The sequence below is a fragment of the Oncorhynchus tshawytscha genome, linkage group LG03 (assembly GCF_018296145.1).
Source record: "Oncorhynchus tshawytscha isolate Ot180627B linkage group LG03, Otsh_v2.0, whole genome shotgun sequence".
Classification (NCBI taxonomy): Eukaryota; Metazoa; Chordata; class Actinopteri; order Salmoniformes; family Salmonidae; genus Oncorhynchus; species Oncorhynchus tshawytscha.
In genome coordinates, this window is record NC_056431.1 from 26,791,783 (window position 1) to 26,810,920 (window position 19,138).

General features: G+C 45.1%; 1 long non-coding RNA gene across 2 annotated transcripts in view; it reads right to left on the reverse strand.

Annotated features, from left to right (window-relative positions):
- Positions 1-3,398: 3,398 nt before the first annotated feature.
- The window catches only part of LOC112245121, an 86,707-nt gene continuing 70,967 nt past the window's right edge, over positions 3,399-19,138 (reverse strand). Inside the window, exons 3-4 of one of the 2 annotated variants that reach the window (XR_002952686.1) lie at positions 4,257-4,304; positions 3,399-3,807 (exon numbers count right to left, since the gene is read on the reverse strand). This is a non-coding gene — a long non-coding RNA (uncharacterized LOC112245121). Of the gene's footprint in view, positions 3,808-4,178; positions 4,305-19,138 lie in introns of both variants that reach the window. The other variant, XR_002952685.1, reaches the window with a different exon arrangement.

The window sequence follows — 19,138 nt, forward strand, 5'->3', positions numbered from 1 at the left end:
AATATCTACTAATCTAGATGTAGCCTTTGTACAGTAGCCATAGCTCTGCTCTGCTTGTCTGTGGCACTCTGTAATAACTCTCTCCCCAGTGAGAAATAAAGGCCAGCCAAGGAGGCTGAGGGCCTGTGTAAATGAGATGGTTCTGCTGCATTAGCTTCATAAAACCATAATCCTTTCTCCATAAACCATTACATGCGCCGCAACATTTCTGATTTATGGGGTGGTGAATCAATGGGAAAAAATTAATGCTCGCAAAACATCTCCGAGACAGTATTGAGCAGATTTTAATTGTGATTTCATTCTGTGTTGTGGCCGTTAGCCAGATGATGAATGGGGATCTAACCTTCCACTCCAGTGAGCACCGGAGAGAGTCTTTAATATGACAATTAAGTGTCTGTCTTCAGATTTTATTGTATCTCTCCCTCTCTCTCTCTCTATCTTCTCTGTACCCTACCTCTCTCTCTCTCTCTCTCTCTCTCTCTCTCTCTCTCTCTCTCCTCAGATCACTTCATCTGTACAGTGCAGCTTTTGTGCAGATTAAATTGAGACTCGGGTTTTCTCCATCTCAGAGCACTTACTTATGTTTTATGACACGCACTAAATCAATTTTATGCTGCTATTGATTTTTTTCCCTCCTCTTATTACCCTCTTGCTTAAATCGACATAAAACCATTTTGCCTTTTACGCCCCTGTTTCTCCTCACTCCTAGTTCCTGATGACCTTATGTACGCCTAGGACAGCGATGTGCTGCTGGTGGGGTGGGAGAGGGTGGTGGGGGCATCCTGGGAGGATGGGGGGTGGGGGAAGGGGGGGAGAAGTTGAAAGCGCTCTCAGAGGAAATATTTGCACTAAATTAAGCACCAGTGGGCAGTGCGGCATACGGACACCAAGCATACACTGTGCAACCAGAAGGTGGCAGGTTAACCCTTGTGCTGTCTTAAGGGTCAAAAATTACCCACCACTATGTTTAACAGCAGAGAAAACCCCCTACATGATATTTTTTTCAACTTGACATTTGATGACTTTTCCTAGTGAGTGACCCCGAAAAAGTGAAACGTCGCCTTTGTTCATATTTCCATGAAAGCTGTACGCCACCAGGGTACAAAGATTGTCTTGGGGTCATTTTTGACCCGACAGTTATAAAATCATTCACACACCACAGAAACCACAAAGACACACACACAGACAATGAGAAATTGAGATTGTGTGCTACTGATTAAAATCAGATAAAACTAAAAAAAAAACGTTATTGTGCATGTGCAGCATCTCCCCTCCACGACACCACACATGATTCAAAGTTCACAGAGAAAATAAAAAGTTATTGAAAGTATTGTTTACTAATGGGGGAATGCAGTCAGAGGCTATAAAGGTGCTGCAGATGACAGTCCCCCCAGTTCTCTCTTTGCTGAAGCCACGAGCGCACGTTTCGGTGTCCAACAGGTCGTAGATCTGATTTTTTCAGATGTCCAGGAGGAACAAGAGAACAATGATTTAGAAGAGGAGGAGGTATCTGAAGAAGAAGATGGGGAAGAATATAACCCAGAGCACGATGCATCATCTTCAGATGAAGAAGAAGTCCCCCAAGCTGAAAGAGAGACATTTTTGTCAAAGAGCAGACAAATAACATGGTCCTTGTCACCATATGACAAGCAGGGCAGGATGGCAGCACAAAATGTCTTAAGGATGACCCCAGGGCCCACAGGACATGCAGTTGCCCATGCCCAGGACATCACCTTAACATTCTACATGTTCATCACACCAGCACTTTCTACATGTTTATCACGCCAAAAAATCATCCTGGAGATGACAAATTTGGAGGGTTTCTATAAATATGGAGACAGCTGGAAAATGATGGATGAGATTGACCTGTGTGCCTACATAGGGCTGCTAATCTTAGCGGGTGTGTGTAGGTCCCGAGGCGAGGCTACATGTAGTCTCTGGGATGCAGAGAGTGGATAGGCAATTTCCATGCCACGATGCCACTGAAGTCTTTCACAATTTCTCAAGGATACTACGGTTTGATAACTGTGAGCCAAGAGCTGCAAGACGTGTGAGAGACAAACTGGAAGCCATAAGAGAGGTCTGGGAGAAGTGAATAGAGCATCTGCCATACCTCTACAACCCTGGGACTGAAGTAACAGTGTATGAGCAACTGGTTCCATTCAGAGGTACATTTTTATTTTCACAAGTGGTTTTCACTGTTCATATTATCATGTATTGCTGTAATATCATTGATTTATGTGATTGTTTTCTCTGACACTGATACTTATTACTGATAGTAATATATTTTGTCAAAAGGTTGCTGTCCTTTCCGGCAGTATATGCCCAGCAAGCCAGCAAAGTATGGCATCAAGATATGGGTTGCCTGTGATGCACAATCCAGCTACGTTTGGAAGATGCAAGCCTGCACAGGGAAGCCGACCAGTGGAGGCCCGGAGAAGAACCAGGAGATGCGGGTTCTGCTTGATGTGACAGATGGATTGAGGGGGCACAATGTCATTTGTGACAATTTCTTCACCTCTGAACTCAGCCAGCAGCTCCTGAAGAGGAAGATCACCATGGTTGGCACAGATAGAAAGAACAAGCCTGAGCTCCCCCCTGCACTCCTCACAACAAGGGGAAGAAAGGCCTTCTCATCAAAGTTTGCCTTCACCCCCACCACCACTCTAGTTTCTTACTTCCCAAGGAGGAACAAGAATGTGGTCCTCCTGAACACACTGTACAAAACAGCTGAGATCAGTGATCATGAGGACAGGAAGCCAGCCAGCCATCATCCTGAACTACAACAAAGGAGGCATGAACAACCTGGACAAGGTGATTGGAACTTACAGCTGCAGGAGGATGACTGCCCGCTGGACCCTGGTCATGTTCCATAACATCATTGATGTGTCATTATACAATGCCTTCATGATATGGAACAAGATCAACCTACCTGAATGCCTGATAAGCGGAACAAGAGGAGGGTGTTCCTGGAGCAGCTGGGAAAGTCACTTGTAACCCCACACATTCAAAGAAGGGAGCGCCGGCCCAGCACAGCAGCCTCTGCAGCGCTTGTGAAAGCTGTTCGGAGGGCTGAATCTTGTCCTGATCCACCTGAAACTGCAGCTGGGGTAGGTAGGTAATCACTTTTATAAGACAACACAAATGACGCCGCTTGCAACATTGATGCAGTCTCTGTGTGTATGTGTATAAACAAAGCGAGAGCTGACTGGACTGAAGGCCATCATGTGAATGACTCAAGTCTATTGGCATTAACAATGTGAAGCAACAAGATTAGTCAATGTAATTATGTTTAATATAAGCACCATTCATCACTACTTACTCATCTTTATGGAGAAAATATTGGAATTAATTCAATTCAAACACGTTATTGCTAAGCACAAGTACAGCACTTGACAACCACTAAACAGAATAAAAGAAAAACGACAGCAAAGAGCGTTCATGCTGACACTTTATTTTGAAGGGTACCTACATAAATGCTTCATAATGCATTCATAAACCATACATACTACATTCAGATGAAGTTCATAGGATTTCATAAATGCTTACAGCAATGCAAGGTTAGGATGAATGTAATTGTAGCTGGCTTTGATTAAATCAATTTGTCCCTGGGTTAGCTAGCTGGCAGAGGCCCAGACCCTCACTGTGTCTCCGATCGCTGTCGGCTCCATCAGGCCCCTTAGCAAAGAGCTAAACATGAGCATCAATGTGACCATTTAGTGTGTTCTCTGAGCAGATGCAGGCTGAAGGTCAGCCCATTGTGTTTGTTCCACCGCACCCTGCCTTTCACTCCGACACTCTGGGCCGCTGTCCACATCAAAGGTGTTATTGAAGCCCAATCGGAAACCCCGGTTTGGCAGGGAAGCAGGGCATTAAGAGAGAAAAGGAGAGAAGGAGAGTAAAACGAGGGGGCCCTTACCCAACATGTAGATCTTACTAAACCAGTGAGCCGTGCAGAGAAGAACGAAATTTATACTATCACATCGTTTTTGTTTTTAGTAATTGCAAAAATAAAAAAATGCGGAGTTAGACAAATGGGAACGAGAGAGAGAGAGAGAGGGGGGGGAGAGGGAGAGGGAGAGAGAGAAAGAGAGAGAGAGAGAGAGAGAGAGAACGAGCAGACGTGAATGACAGCTTTACAGTGTGCCTAAAACTGTTCCACAGAGAGAAGCACATACTTATATTAGAAGAGCCAGCGTACTCCAACTCATAAGACAGCATGCCCCATAATGTCATATAGTTCTTGGGGTCATTACCACTATGTGCTGAGAGGCTGGGGGGTGGACCTTTGATGAGTTTGTTGCCTGCAAATAATAGAGAACAATATCACTCAGACTGCTTTATGCTTTTCAGGTATGGTGTCCAACAAACATGAATCAAGGGTTTACTTCTACATTTTGTACGGTATTCAACAGCTCAATTTCACAAAGTGTCCTTGGAGGGGTGTCACTTTAGTGTTCCAAGGCTATATTTTGTACCCTCAATGTTTTCAATAAGTGTTTCTTTCCCTTTTCGCCCATGTCCGGGAGCCATGTGGGACAGCTTCTCAAATGATGATGTGGATTAACACACAGCAGCTGTCCCCCTCCTCAATCCCTCCCCCTGTCCTTCTCTCCCAGGTCCTGTTCGTCACCTCTCCGGTCACAGCAGTGACAGCACTATGATGGATTAGGAATTGTCATCCAGGACGCTTGTCACTTGTTTACGAGACGGCCATCCCTCATCTCTCACCACCACAGGCCTTATAATCCGGTCGACATTCTCTCTCTCTCAGCCAGACACCCGATACAACACAACACCATTTAAAACATGCTTTTTGTCCTCTGGGCTGTGATGCATTAATATATGTGGTCGGATTAGCAATCTCACAGGAACTGTGGTGATGTCTTCTCCTGTCAACCTCTACCTACCCCTGAGAAAGGCATGTTTGATACATACATGTATATCCCCAAGGACAGATGGAGGGAGCCTTTCTAACCTGCATTATGGTGTTGAAGAATAGGTGGTTTTAAATCAGTAACTGGGTTATGTATATGGAAGCAAAACATGTATATTCATAGGTATGCCATATATTCAAATTTAAAATCTATTTAACAGGCACATCCAATACAGAAGGCCTGTATAATGTGTCTAATATTGTTGTATAATAGGGGCAAAACATATGTATCAATGACACGTTTGTTGAAAGGAGTAGACCAAGGCGCAGCTTGAGTAGAGTCCCACATATTTTAGTAAACAGAAACTCACCAAAAACAAAACAAAAAAGCACAAACGAAACTTGAAGCTACTGGTGTGCACTCAGGAAACTAAATGTAGACAAGATCCCACAAACACGAATGAGGAAATGGCTACCTAAATATGATCCCCAATCAGAGACAACGATAAACAGCTGCCTCTGATTGGGAACCATATCAGGCCACCATAGAAATACAATATCACCTAGATCACCCACCCAAGTCACTATCACGCCCCAACCAACAGAGAAAAAACAGCTTACTATGGTCAGGGCGTGACAATCAAGTTACCTTTACCACATAAAAAAAAATTAAGACACCGTCTTGCAGTGCTTGTCTTTGCTGTCTAAACAAATATGTCAAAAGACTATGCTTGGGATAATTATTTTACACAACAAAGGGAATGCATTCAACACTGGGAAGAGTCATTGACTGAAGTTGGAAACGAGACACAGAACATGCCCTTCCCCTCCCTCTACTGTATTTCTTTTTTTCTCTCTCTCTCTCTCTCTCTCTATCTATATTTCTCTCTCCCTCTCTCGCTCTTACGCTCTCTCTCGCTCTCTTTCTCTCTGAGGCTTGTGGCAGCATGGGTATGTCCCCTGTGCAGTGAGGTTGTTAGGAGGACCAGCCCACTGAGCCCAGCTCTCCCTCCTTCTTGCCAGGCTGCAGCTAGAAGAACATGTGGGGGAGATGACTGCCATCCTGCCATCCTGCCATCCCCGCTCTGCTCTGCCCCGCATCTCCCAGTGAGACTCTCCCAGTCCTCTCAGTGTGGCCCTTGAGAGGGGCCATAATGTGCTCCTATCAGGTTTAATGGTCCCCACCGTGGACTCACTCTGAGATGGCATTAAAGGGAGGGGGTGGCTGCGGGTGGCACGCTATAATGGACCGCAAGCATATTGTCATTAAAATATTCCTGAACACTCCCCTGCTCGTGGCATAACCGCCGCCGAGAGAGCCATCATAATTGGCTCTGACAACATGGCATAATTGCCTTCAGCTGGCGGTCGGTTCTTTTACAGTTGACATTGTTCAGGGAAGACGGCGACGACGAGGTGATTGGGTGATTTGAATACGCAGCTTGTTTCGCTATGGCGGCCGTAATTTAAATATGGTACGTGTGAACGGACGATTACATTACGAAGACCACTCGGATAATCACCTGACAGGGGAGTGATTGAGTCTACAATCTGCCACAGTGTCTCTCTGAGAGCAGAGGAGATATAAGGGGCGAGAGAGGAGAGGAAGAGGGGAGGGAGGAGAGGATGCGGGGCATCAGGAGGAGGGCTCTTGGCTCACTTTTTCAGAGTGGCACTGGAGTGCCAGTCTGGCATTCCTGGACTCTCTCTATCCCCCCGACTCTCAGACTCTCTGTCACTCGCTCCCTGCACTGCTTTGCTTTGGATAGTCCACTTCCCCTGAACGAGCTAACAGATGGCAATTCATCAGTCCTTCATTTTAGATAGATTTTCATTCATATTCATATTTCTCTTTCATTTCGGGGGGGGACACCTCTCTACTCCTCTCTAACAGACAAAGACGGGCTGTCTCTGAGAGTCGGTGATGATTCGGGGGTGATTGGGGGGTTGTTTTGGCTCTTTAGTTCTTATTGTGGTGCTACAAAACTTTGAATAGGTCTATCAAAAGTGTTTTTTTATTCTGCCTGTTATTTGAGCAATAGTTGGAGATTGAAAATGATCCGATCAGTCCCCAGTCAGTATTTTGGTATTTTGTAATACGTTTCAGACATACCTTGTGTTGTTGTCGATGTTGTTGTTTTCCCGTTCCTTCCAACGCGATACAAAGAAGTGCATAGTTCCACAAAAGTGAGAGCGCCACTAAGTGCCAGTATAGACACTAGAAACATCATTAGAAAGAGAGCGGGCAAACGAGGGAGAAGGAAAGAGAGTCGAGGGAAAGGTAGAAATAAGAGTGGCTATAATGACAGGCTAATGCATCTAGCCTCTTGGTTGCACAGTAGAGAAAATCAGCCATGCTACTTTTGTTGCTACGGTAAATACGATGCAGGTGCCACTTCTCTTTAATCTGCTCCTCCCTTCATTATTATCTCACATTTGGGCATAAACACAGAGACTGTGCAACCCGATAATATGCAATTAAAAACAAAGATCATTAAAAGTTATTGGTGTCTGCCTAATTACTATAACTTTCCCCTTATAATGAGTGTGCATGGGGTATTGACTGGAAGCAAATCTCCCTTTCCTCTTGGAAAAAGCAGGTAGTTACTTTGTGTTAAATCATTAATATAGTAATGATTTTTCCAGAACACTCTCAATTAAGACCAGAGCAGAAAATGACCCAGGGGAGTTCAAGCTCATGCTTTTAAAAGTGTGATGTTCCAAAAATATCCTCCACACACTCTCATTGGAGAATATTGTTAGGCCCCACTCATGTTTCTGAATCACTGAGTGTAAATCTGTCTGTCTGTCTGTCTGTCTGTCTGTCTGTCTGTCTGTCTGTCTGTCTGTCTGTCTGTCTGTCTGTCTGTCTGTCTGTCTGTCTGTCTGTCTGTCTGTCTGTCTGTCTGTCTGTCTGTCTGTCTGTCTGTCTGTCTGTCTGTCCGTCTGTCCGTCTGTCCGTCTGTCCGTCTGTCCGTCTGTCCGTCTGTCCGTCTGTCCGTCTGTCCGTCTGTCCGTCTGTCTGTGTGTGTGCATCTCACCAAGTGTGTTTGTGTGTGTGGTTGTGCTTGTGTGTGCCTGTATGTGTCTCCCCCAGTGTTTGTGTGTGTGTGCATCTCACCAAGTTTGTTTGTGTGTGTGTGTTTGCATCTCACCAAGTGTGTTTGTGTTTGAGTGTGTCCCTCCAGATTTCTGATCCACACTTCCCCCATCTGAGGGAGACCCCTCCTCCCCAAATGCTACAACAATTACATCATTTGTTAGTCTATTATCTCAACACCTGCAAGACAAGTCTGTCTCAATTTCCCCTTGGTTCCTGTGATTTCCTCCCACCCTTCTCTCTCTGTGGCACCTCTGTGGTGTGGGCTGCTTGTGTCAGAGGGCCTTTGGGCCATGCCAGCCCTCCATGCATTGTGCTCAAGCCAAGTGGCAGTGCCAGTTCACACCCCTTTAGCAGTGAATTCTTGTCTCAACCTTCTCTTTTCTTTTTCATTTTGAATCCCCATCGTGACACAACACACTCACACGCATAGACACACAAACACACTCGCATGCACGCACTCAAGCATGCACACACACGCACATGCACACACACACACACACACACACACACACACACACACACACACACACACACACACACACACACACACACACACACACACATGCACACACATGCACACATGCACACACACACACACACACACACACACACACACACACACACACACACACACACACACGCACATGCACACACATGCACACACACACACACACACACACACACACACACACACACACACACACACACACACACACACACACACACACACACACACACCAGCTCCCTCCCTCTTTTCAACCCAACTCCTCATAATATTCACTCAGTGAGGACCAGCAGGGTTTCGAACAAAGACCTTTTGCCATGGAGAGATTCGTTATAGTCTCCATAAACACAATTTACAGAAGGTTCCTTTTGAAATGCTTGACATTTCCTCCCCACTCTTTAGATGTACTCGCTGGGTACAGTGCGTCAACTTTGTTTGAATTTATCGCACATAATAAGCCATTTTCACCCAGTTTAATGTCATCGCCTAAGTAACCAGGAGGTCTTAGGCAACAATGCAGAAACTGCAAATGTGTCAATGGAATGTGTAAAGCTTAGTATAAATCTATCCTGTCCTAATCCCAGGCTCCCTTTCACAGGATGATTTTTCATATGCATATGAGGATTTTTAGTGTATTATGTTCTCACACATTTTATAGCCGGGACAGATTGAAATGAGGTTCCCGAGGGGTCGCGGGAAGGGGAGCGGGTGAGGGTAGAGCGGAGGACGTTTGTGAGGGAGGGACAGGGGTAAGAATAGGTTTGGAGGGAATTTACGCAACTCTCTTTGCAAGACACTTTCAAATCCACCCGGGGCGCCATGCACTGCCTGTATTTTCTGAAATCCCAATTTTCAGTTCCACTTTTAACTGCTATTATCTAGACATGATCTAACCTGTGATCACTCCGAAAGATACACGTTAGTATTGTCCTAAACCACAAATAAACACAGACAGGAAGTTTGCTGGCTCAGTCATGACTGTATTGTACACATTGTTATGACCACATTTTTCTTAAAGGCACATACACTTTCCGAAGGATTTTTAAATTTTTTATATATATATATATATATAGAGTATAATACAACATTCATATGACGACAAGACCAGTCATGGTCAAATCTTACATCAATTCAGTGCTTGACTTAGGCAGGAGCTCACCAGAGTTGAGTACCGGCAACTCACATTTTATTCTGCTTGATCTCCTGCACCTCTTAATGAATTTGAACTAAAAAGTATTGTGGAGCTCCTGCACCTAAATATAATCAGTAGCAGCACCCAAAATGAGTAGCGGCACCTATTTCAGGCCAAGTCAAGCACTGCTCCGATGGCATTTGTCCATAAACATTAGTTCAAGGAAGGTATAGTTTCATGAAATAAACATAAAACCTCCTGAGCAAAACTCTCAGTTTCTCTGCACATTTGTATGTGGATGCAGTGCATGTGCTGTGTGACCTGCGCGTCAGTTCTCAGTGTGCCTCTTGTGTTGCATCACACTGTGTCAGCGCATGACATCACTCTATGACATTCTCAAAAGGCCCGGTTATGAATTCCGAAGAGATGACACAAGACAACATATGCACTTCCGCTCATGTTGACGTGACCTTTAGAATGATCCAGGCTCATTTGACACATTTTTCTTCCCATCCTCTCTCCATCCTCTCTCCCATCCTCTTCTCTCCATAGCCCCATGTGTGTCCCTCCCTGCTCCTCCCTGCCTCCACAGCCAAATCCCATATAGTGGATGTCTCCTCTGGAAGTCATGCTAGCGCTAGCCGTTATTTATCGACTGCTGACAGGGCCATGAATCCCAGGCCAAAGCGAAACTCATATAGTTATCAAAAGCATAAAATTCCTATCACTTTAGGTGTCAGAGCAGCGACAAGAAAATGAAACAGGTACTCATAAAGGCAGCGGGCGTCGTAAATCACGGCTGAGAGGTGGCGAGCGGGACGAACAGGCGCAGTGGTTCTCGGTCTAAGGCGAAGGAGTCTCTTGATTAAATAAGGGGAATTAGATATTTTTGCAAAAGCGGGAAATAACAGTGAGCTATGCCCGGTGTCAGTGGGTTGTAACTTGACACCATTCTGCATGGTTTATTTATTTATTTATATTTCTCTGTGTATTTTTAGCAGATCAATCTATCTCACTGTCGTAGTAACGCAGGGCCGAAGGGAGAAGCGGAGATTCCTCCTCTGGCTGAAACATGGTCAGATTGGTGGCGGTTGTAGATGTAGGTTCTCTCACTTCTTGTAGCTTATAAGACTTATAGGAGTCTACTTTTAGACACCCCATCTTACCTGGTGGGCCAGTTGTATGGCTGGAAATATGTGTTTTAGTCTTAAATGTTCCCAGACCTCCAGGATTATAGCTCACCCAGGCTATGCTCCTTCTAAATGTGAGATTATATGATACATCAAATGAATTACAAAAATGGCCGCACACCTAATATTAGCATTTGGTGGCAGTGGCTAGTTTATGTGTGGATTGCAGTCTCTCCCATAGATTTAGTAGGCCTTGTCGTCTGTAGACTGCTTCCAAGATAAGGAAACAGATATTTCATTATGTCATTTTGCTGAATTATTTGTTTAATATGCATATTGTAAAAACATGACCTCAACGCTTGTACTATCCCCACATGTAGATGAAGACCGGTGTCTAATGTGTTAATTTCTTCTTCAGATTTTCCCACTTTAAAGACATGATTTTGGGACATTGTCTTTCGGCGGTTGGAGGTGTCTGCAGCGCTGATGAGATCTGTGAACTCTGGGGAGTTGAGGTCAAGACCTCCCACCCCATCCATCATCCAGTGATAGACATGGGGAGCAGGCCAGTGACAGGCCTGGACTGGTGGCTGGGGCTTGTGGCTTGGCTGGGTATGGGGGTAGATCGGGGGTCTGGGGGTCGAGGGGGACAGGGGGGACAGGTCCACCATGTGGGGGGACAAAAAAGGAGATCACCTCTTCACCGTCGAAGTCATCTATCATCTCTTGAGCGTCTCTCGTGGGATTTTTGACCACCCAAACAACCGCGTCTGTGAAGACTTTATAAAACACATTGGGATTTGATTTTGATTTGATTTGACTTTGTCTTGGAAATGAGCGTCTGCCCAATTACTAAATGCAACTAAACCCACCGCGTAATAGGTCATAGGTATACCTATGATATTATGCTTTTGCATTACAGCTGTTTACTGTATCATCTTAGATGAAGTCTATCTAAGACAAAGATACCCACTCTGTTGCTTCAGTACTACAATTGATCCAAAATGACTGATGTCACTCCCTGCTCTTGTAATGCACTTGTAACAGTCTCTATGGACTACTTGTTCCTCACACCATTGAAAAAAGTGTTCAACGCTTCAGACAAGTCATTCATCTCTACAGTTGGGGAGTTGGCCAAGTTTTCTTGGTGTGTTTGGGTATTTTTCGGACTAATTTCTCCTCTGTGTTGACTCCGGGAGACCCCGCTGTCTTTCAGAGAGGAAGGTAGGAGAGCAAGCTGTGTGGACAATAAGATCCAAATCTCTGTTTGACACGGCGGCGCATGCACACACAGATCCCCCCCACACACACACACACACACACAATGTAAGTGTGAAATGGGTTCAGTGACACTTGACCTGTGCCACCCAAGCTTCTTTCAACACATCAGCCCTATCTATGTGCGTGACTGTGCGATCGCATGCTTTCCTCTGTCTGAGCTGAACGTGCTACCGTCTAGACACTTCTCTCACAGTTTTCGCTGCATATATTGTGCACCTCTCTCAAAAAAAAGTTCCTTTTTTAAAGGAAGTTCCACAAGGCTCGTTCCCTCCCCTGTCAGACAGAGAGTAGCTTGCTGTGAGTTGCTTGGCATGGTGAAGTAATGAAACGACATGGGGTTCAAGAGTGAAGTGGCTCATAGTCTTAATTGATTCTTACCGTTGTTTTTGGTTATGTTGTTGTGGTTGTTGTGGTTGTTGTTGTGAGCCATGTACAGTTTAATTTCAGGACACTGACTCATAAGAACAGGATCATGTAAATAAAGATGATGATAAAATCTTAATACTCTGGGTGACCCCATCTGTAACTACAGCAAAACCCCTCCATTGAGATAACATGGAGAACGGAGATTGACATAGATATGCTATAATCCTCCGCAAGATTTGCTCTCTGATTCAAATACATGTTATTCTTTGAGGAGAATCATTTTGATGTCAAAATATTTATAGCAAGTGCTGGGTAAGCATTACAGATATGTCCATGTCGGTGTCTTTGTGCGTGCGCACGTTTTGCATTCGTGCGTATGCGTGCACGTGCGTGTCTGAGCCACTGCTGTTTTCAGAGGACACATGTGAAGCTGTGAAACTCGGTGAAACAAGCTGCCCTTCTGCTGTCCTGCCGGGGCCTCAGTGGGATGGGCAGTTTATGACATGACAGGACATGCCAACAAATTGCATCACTTCTGCCTCTGTGGCCGAGGACAATGGGCCACCATATGCCGACGTGGGGAAATGAATGGGGCTCATTTGTGCTGGCACCACGAGCCCCCAGTCCCCTCACCCTCCTCGCCCCTGCCTGGGCCCTGTTTGTCCCCTAACCCCCTCACCCTGCACTGGGCTCCACTGTGGCACACAGGCCGACCCAGACAGACAAGCCCAGTCTCTGACATAGAGCAGAAAACAACATCAAAAGGAGAGAATCACTTATTTATTCAATAAATAGACATATATGCTTGGCCCAAGGCAGAATGTGAACTCTATTTATTGTTGTTCGTTAAAAATAAATTATAATGAAATAACAGGTTGTTATTATCCTCATATACATTGTCTTATATACATTGTCTTATATACATTGTCTTCTCATGACATACAGATATGGGCTCCTGAGTGGTGCAGTGGTCTAAGGCACTGCATTTCAGTGCTAGAGGTGTCACTACAGACACCCTGGTTCGAATCCAAGCTGTATCACAACCAGCCATGACTGAGAGTCACATAGGACAACGCACAATTTCCCCAGTGTCGTCTGGGTTTGGCCAGTCTAGGCCGTCCTTGTAAATAAGAATTCGCTCTTAACTGACTTGCCTAGTTAAATAAAGGTCACACACACATACAATAAAAGGTGTGTGAATATGGTATAAATCTTTTAGTTTGTGTCTCGGCATTGGTTGTTTACATGTGTGTATGTATCTGTGTCTGTTTTTGCGTGAATGGGATTTTTGTTGAGCATGTGTGTGTGTGTGCACGTGTCTGTGTGTATGAGTGCTTCTGAGTGTGTGCAGGGATGATAGCAGATGATTAAGGAGCGGCTGCTCTGTTGACATGAGATACTAATGAGGATGAAATGAGAAGGTCAGGGCTCGTCTCCAGGAGAGGGACGCCCCTCGCTACCCCCCCTCTCACCCCCCTAGGCCGCCCCCCTCCTCGGGACGGCCAGCTAATCTCCCTCTTAATCGGCCCTGCCACCACGGCACACAAAAAAACACACACGCACACAAACGCGCACATGCACATACACACATACATAAACACACAACAAGCTACACTGATCAGCAGCACTCTGCATCTACATAATGGCGGTAATTAGCCAGCAGCACAACAAGACCAGCTCAGAGTTATGATTAGCACCTCTCTTTGGGCCCATTCTAGTTCTGACCAGATTGGACCAGTCTGTCATTCTGTGTTTTACCCCACACACACACAAACAACATGTTGTTGACCAGATTGCACGAAGCAATGAACATCAGAAAATGTTGAGACTATTGTTATATAATTTATCCTGGGGTGGAGGTAACACGCTAAAGTGTGACAGGGAAATGATCTAGGCTAAATGACAGAGAGGAGAGGAGAGGAGAGGAGAGGAGAGGAGAGGAGAGGAGAGGAGAGGAGAGGAGAGGAGAGGAGAGGAGAGGAGAGGAGAGGAGAGGAGAGGAGAGGAGAGGAGAGGAGAGGAGAGGAGAGGAGAGGAGAGAGAGAGGAGAGGAGAGGAGAGGAGAGGAGAGGAGAGGAGAGGAGAGGAGAGGGTGATGTAGCCAGAATGCAGACGTCATGTCTCCCATCATGTGAGGGCTCTAGTCTTATTAATTAATGGACATGTCAGGGTCTCTACCAGCACAGTGAACTGCTGACCCCACAGGAAGAAGGAAGTGCTCAGCCTGCTGCACGCCACGAGAGAGAGAGAGAGAGAGAGAGAGAGAGAGAGAGAGAGAGAGAGAGCAAAAGGCCATAAAAAAAGTTGGGCGTGTGAAGTGTGGTGAAGTGTTGGATGGAGGTCTCATACCTCTGACCCCTGCATTTTTAAAGAGCGGCACTTCACCTTGCTAATCAGACGGCGGTGCGTATCACCGCCACCATCATCCGTGTGTCCTCCTCACACTTGTCATTTTTCACAGTCACTCATGGGGAGATAAGGATCCCCAGTTGACAGGCTGGCTCAACAGGGGAAATGGGCAGGGAGGGATGAGTGTGCGTGTGTGGGTAGGGGCGGGGGAGGGTAGTGTGTGTGTGGAGAGAGAGAGAGAGAGAGAGAGAGAGAGAGAGAGAGAGAGAGAGAGAGAGAGAGAGAGAGAGAGAGAGAGTTGAGGGAATTGAAGGGACATGGCCATGGTCTGTGTCTCGGTTTCCAACTTTAATCATTGACCACCCAGATCCACAGTTGAATTACAAAATATTACTTACAGGATGAGAATCACTCCACCAATCACCAACCTGATAAGAAATATTTAAGTAGCAAAACGTAGTGTCCGTCAAGCTTATGAGACAAACTAACTGACACTGAGAGGAAACGCTTTTTGAAGGGAAAAGAAACAGACTGGGGGAGAGAAAAAATTAAGAGAGAGAGACAGAAAGAGACAGAGAGACAGAGAGCAAGAGAGTGTGTAGAGAAAAGAGAGAGCAAAATAGACCCAGTTAGCACATAATGTTCTGAGTACCATATGTATTTTTGCATACAACCTTCACACACATTTCTGGGAATGGTGCAGGATAGTTGCTTGGCTTTCGAACATTCTCAGTACATTTAAGAACTTGACAACAACAAAAAAACATATTTTCTTGGTATTTCATTTCTTTTACTGAACGTTTCCTGATAGTTCAAACAAGGTTACATTTCATTTCAAATTTGGTAATGTTCGAGGAACATCTGGTTTGACACTGGGAATATTCTCAAATAGTTTAGAGAACATAAAGAAACGACGTCATTCTGTGGGAATTTCAGTACTTCAGCATAACGATTCCTACAGGTTTTAATTTACATAATTTTTCAGACCGTTTACTCAGTACTTTGACAGTGATTACAGCATTGAGTCTTCTTGGGTATGACGCTACAAGCTTGGCACACATGCATTTGGGGAATTTCTCAAATCCTTCTCTGCAGACCCTCAAGTTCTGTCACTTTGGATCGGGAGCATTGATGCTCAGCTATTTTCAGGTGTTTCCAGAGATGTTTGACTGGGTTCAAGTCCGGGCTCTGGCTGGGGCACTCAAGGACATTCAGAGACTTGTCCCGATGACACTCCTGTTGGAAGGTGAACCTTCACCACAGTCTGAGGTCCTGAGTGCTCTGGAGCAGGTTTTCATTAAGGATATCTCTGTACTTTGCTCCGTTCAGCTTTCCCTCGATCCTGACTAGTCTCCCAATCCCTGACACTAAAAACATCCCCATAGCATGATGCTGCCACCACCATGCTTCACCGTAGGGATGGTGCTAGGTTTCCACCAGACGGTGCGTTTGGCATTCAGGCCAAAGAGTTCAATTTTGGTTTCAATAGCAGTGAATCTTGTTTGTCATGGTCTGAGAGTCTTTAAGAGCCTTTTGGCAAACTCCAAGCGGGCTGTCATGTTTCTGTTACTGAAGAGTGGCTTCAGTCTGGCCACTCAACCATAAAGATCTGATTGGTGGAGTGCTGCAGAGATGGTTGTCCTTCTGGAAGGTTCTCTCATCTCCACAGAGGAACTCTGTAGCTTTGTCAGAGTGACCATCGGGTTCTTGGTCTTGATTGCTCAGTTTGGCCAGGCGGCCAGCTCTAGGAAGAGTTTTGGTGGTTCCAAACTTCTTCCATTTAAGAATGATGGACGCTACTGTGATCTTTGGGACTTTCAATGCTGCCAAAATGATGTTGTACCCTTCCCCAGACCTGTGCCTCTGCACAATCCTGTCTCTGAGCTCTATGGACAATTCCTTTGACCTCATGGCTTGGTATTTGCTCTAACATGTACTGTCCTCTGTTGGACCTTATAGTTGTGTGCCTTTCCAAATCATGTTCATTCAATAATTTACTACAGTTGGACTCCAATAAAGTTGTAGAAACATCTCAAGGATGATCAATGGAAACAGAATGCACCTGAGATCAATTTCGAGTCTTAGGAAAGGTCTGAATACTTACAGTACCAGTCAAAAGTTTGGACACACCTACTCAATCAAGGGATTTTCTTTATTTACATTGTTGTAGAATAATAGTGAAGACATCAAAACTATGAAATAACACATATGGAATCATATAGTATGCAAAAAAGTGTTAAACAAATCAAAATATATTTTAACTTTTAGATTCTTCAAAGTAGCCACCCTTTGGCTTGATGACAGCTTTGCACACTCTTGGAATTCTCTCAACCAGCTTCACCTGAAATGTTTTACTCACAGTCTTGAAGGAGTTCCCACATATGCTGAGCACTTGTTGGCTGCTTTTCCTTCACTCTGCAGTCCAACTCATCCCAAACCATCTCAATTGAGTTGAGTTCGGCTGATTGTGGAGGCCAGGTCATCTGATGCAGCTCTCTTCTCTTTGGTCAAATAGTCCTTACACAGCCTGGAGGTGTGTTGGGTCATTGTCCTATTGAAAAGCAAATGATAGCCCCACTAAGTACAAACTAGATGGGATGGCGTATCGCTGCAGAATGCTGTGATAGCCATGCTGGTTAGGTGTGCTTTGAATTCTAAATAAATCACTGACCGTGTCACCAGCATAGCACCCCCACACAATCACATATCCTCCTCCATGCTTCACGGTGGGAACCACACATGCGAAGATCATCCGTTTACCTACTCTGCAGTTGGAACCAAAAGTTGCAAAATTGGACTCATCAGACCAAAAGACAGATTTCCACTGGTCGAATGTCCATTGCTTGTGTTTCTTGGCCCAAGCAAGTCTCTTCTTATTATTGATGTCCTTTAGTAATGGTTTCTTTGCAGCATTTCGACCATGAAGGCCTGATTCCTATAGTCTCCTCTGAGAGAGGTGACTGTGACCTCTGTTAATAATTTATTTTGGCTGGTAACTCTAAGGAACTTATCCTCTGCAGCAGAGGTAACTCTGGGTCTTCCTTTCCTTTGGCGGTCCTCATGAGCGCCAGCTTCAACATAGCGCTTGATGGTTTTATTATTTTTAATGAATGATGCTGGGCCAATTGTGAGCCGCCCCATGGATCTCCTGGTCGCGGCTGGCTGTAACAGAGCCTGGACACAAACCAGGATCTCTAGTGGCACAGCTAGCACTGAGATGCAGGGCCTTGGACCACTGCGCCACTCGGGAGACCCCGCTTGATGGTTTTTGCGACTGCACTTGAAGAAACGTTCAAAGTTCTTGAAACCAAAAACAAATGTTCCCACAACTTCCAAGGAACCAAATCTGCTAGCTGGGGAGAGAGAGCGACAGAGAGAGAGAGAGAGAGAGAGAGAGAGAGAGAGAGAGAGAGAGAGAGAGCGAGAGAGAGAGAGAAATGAGCCTGCCAGTGGTTAATTGAGCATACAGATTCCTAATGTGTTAGGAGGTGGCCTCACAGATGAGGGATGGTACTTTTTCAGGAAGCATCTTCCTTTGTTTCCTCTTTGAGACTAATGAAGTCGGCCTTCCATAAGCGTGAGCTGGACACTGACACACCAGAGTTCCCTCTCTCTCTCTCTGATCCCATTCACAAAGTATGTAACAGTGTGTCATCATCCCCCCCACCCCCCGAATGTTTACACATATGCACACACACTCACACAAACACACACAAACACACAAAGACACACCACATTGAGTTATGAACTAGACTAAACCTGTGTGATGAACTCACACTCTGCAGGGCTCAACTTTAGAGCATATTCACTATCAAAGCAGACCTGTTTATTTTTACTGTCTCTCCAAACAGCACGCATCCATTATCCAAAATATTTTGTCTCTCTTTTTTTCCCTTAATGCCTTGGGGTCAATCCCTAATGAGCTTAGCACAGAGGAAGCATGGAAGCTATTACTGAGGGTGTTTGAACAAGGGGGTGATACTGTACCTTATGATTACACCCACTTATATATATATATATATATATATATATATATATATATATATATATATATATATATATATAAACTAGACAGAGAGAGAGACGGCAACGTTGTGTACCACTCTTTGTCTGCCACTATGTGGGCCTGGGTAAGTTTTGGTTAAGGTGAGAGCAGGTCCTGTGGACGGCAAACACATTAACGATGACCTGATATAACACCTATTTTCCTTGTCCTGCTCTCGCTAGCTAGTGAGAGCCCTTTGCTTTAGTCTCTATCTCTCTCTACAGGCTGGAGTAGTGTGTCTGGCCAACCAAACTTGTTCAAGGTGCTCCGTGGCCATATGTTTGCTCATTGGGGAGGGTGAGTGGGAAAGGCTGGTCTGGTGTGACCTTCACTCAGGTTGAGCACTGAATA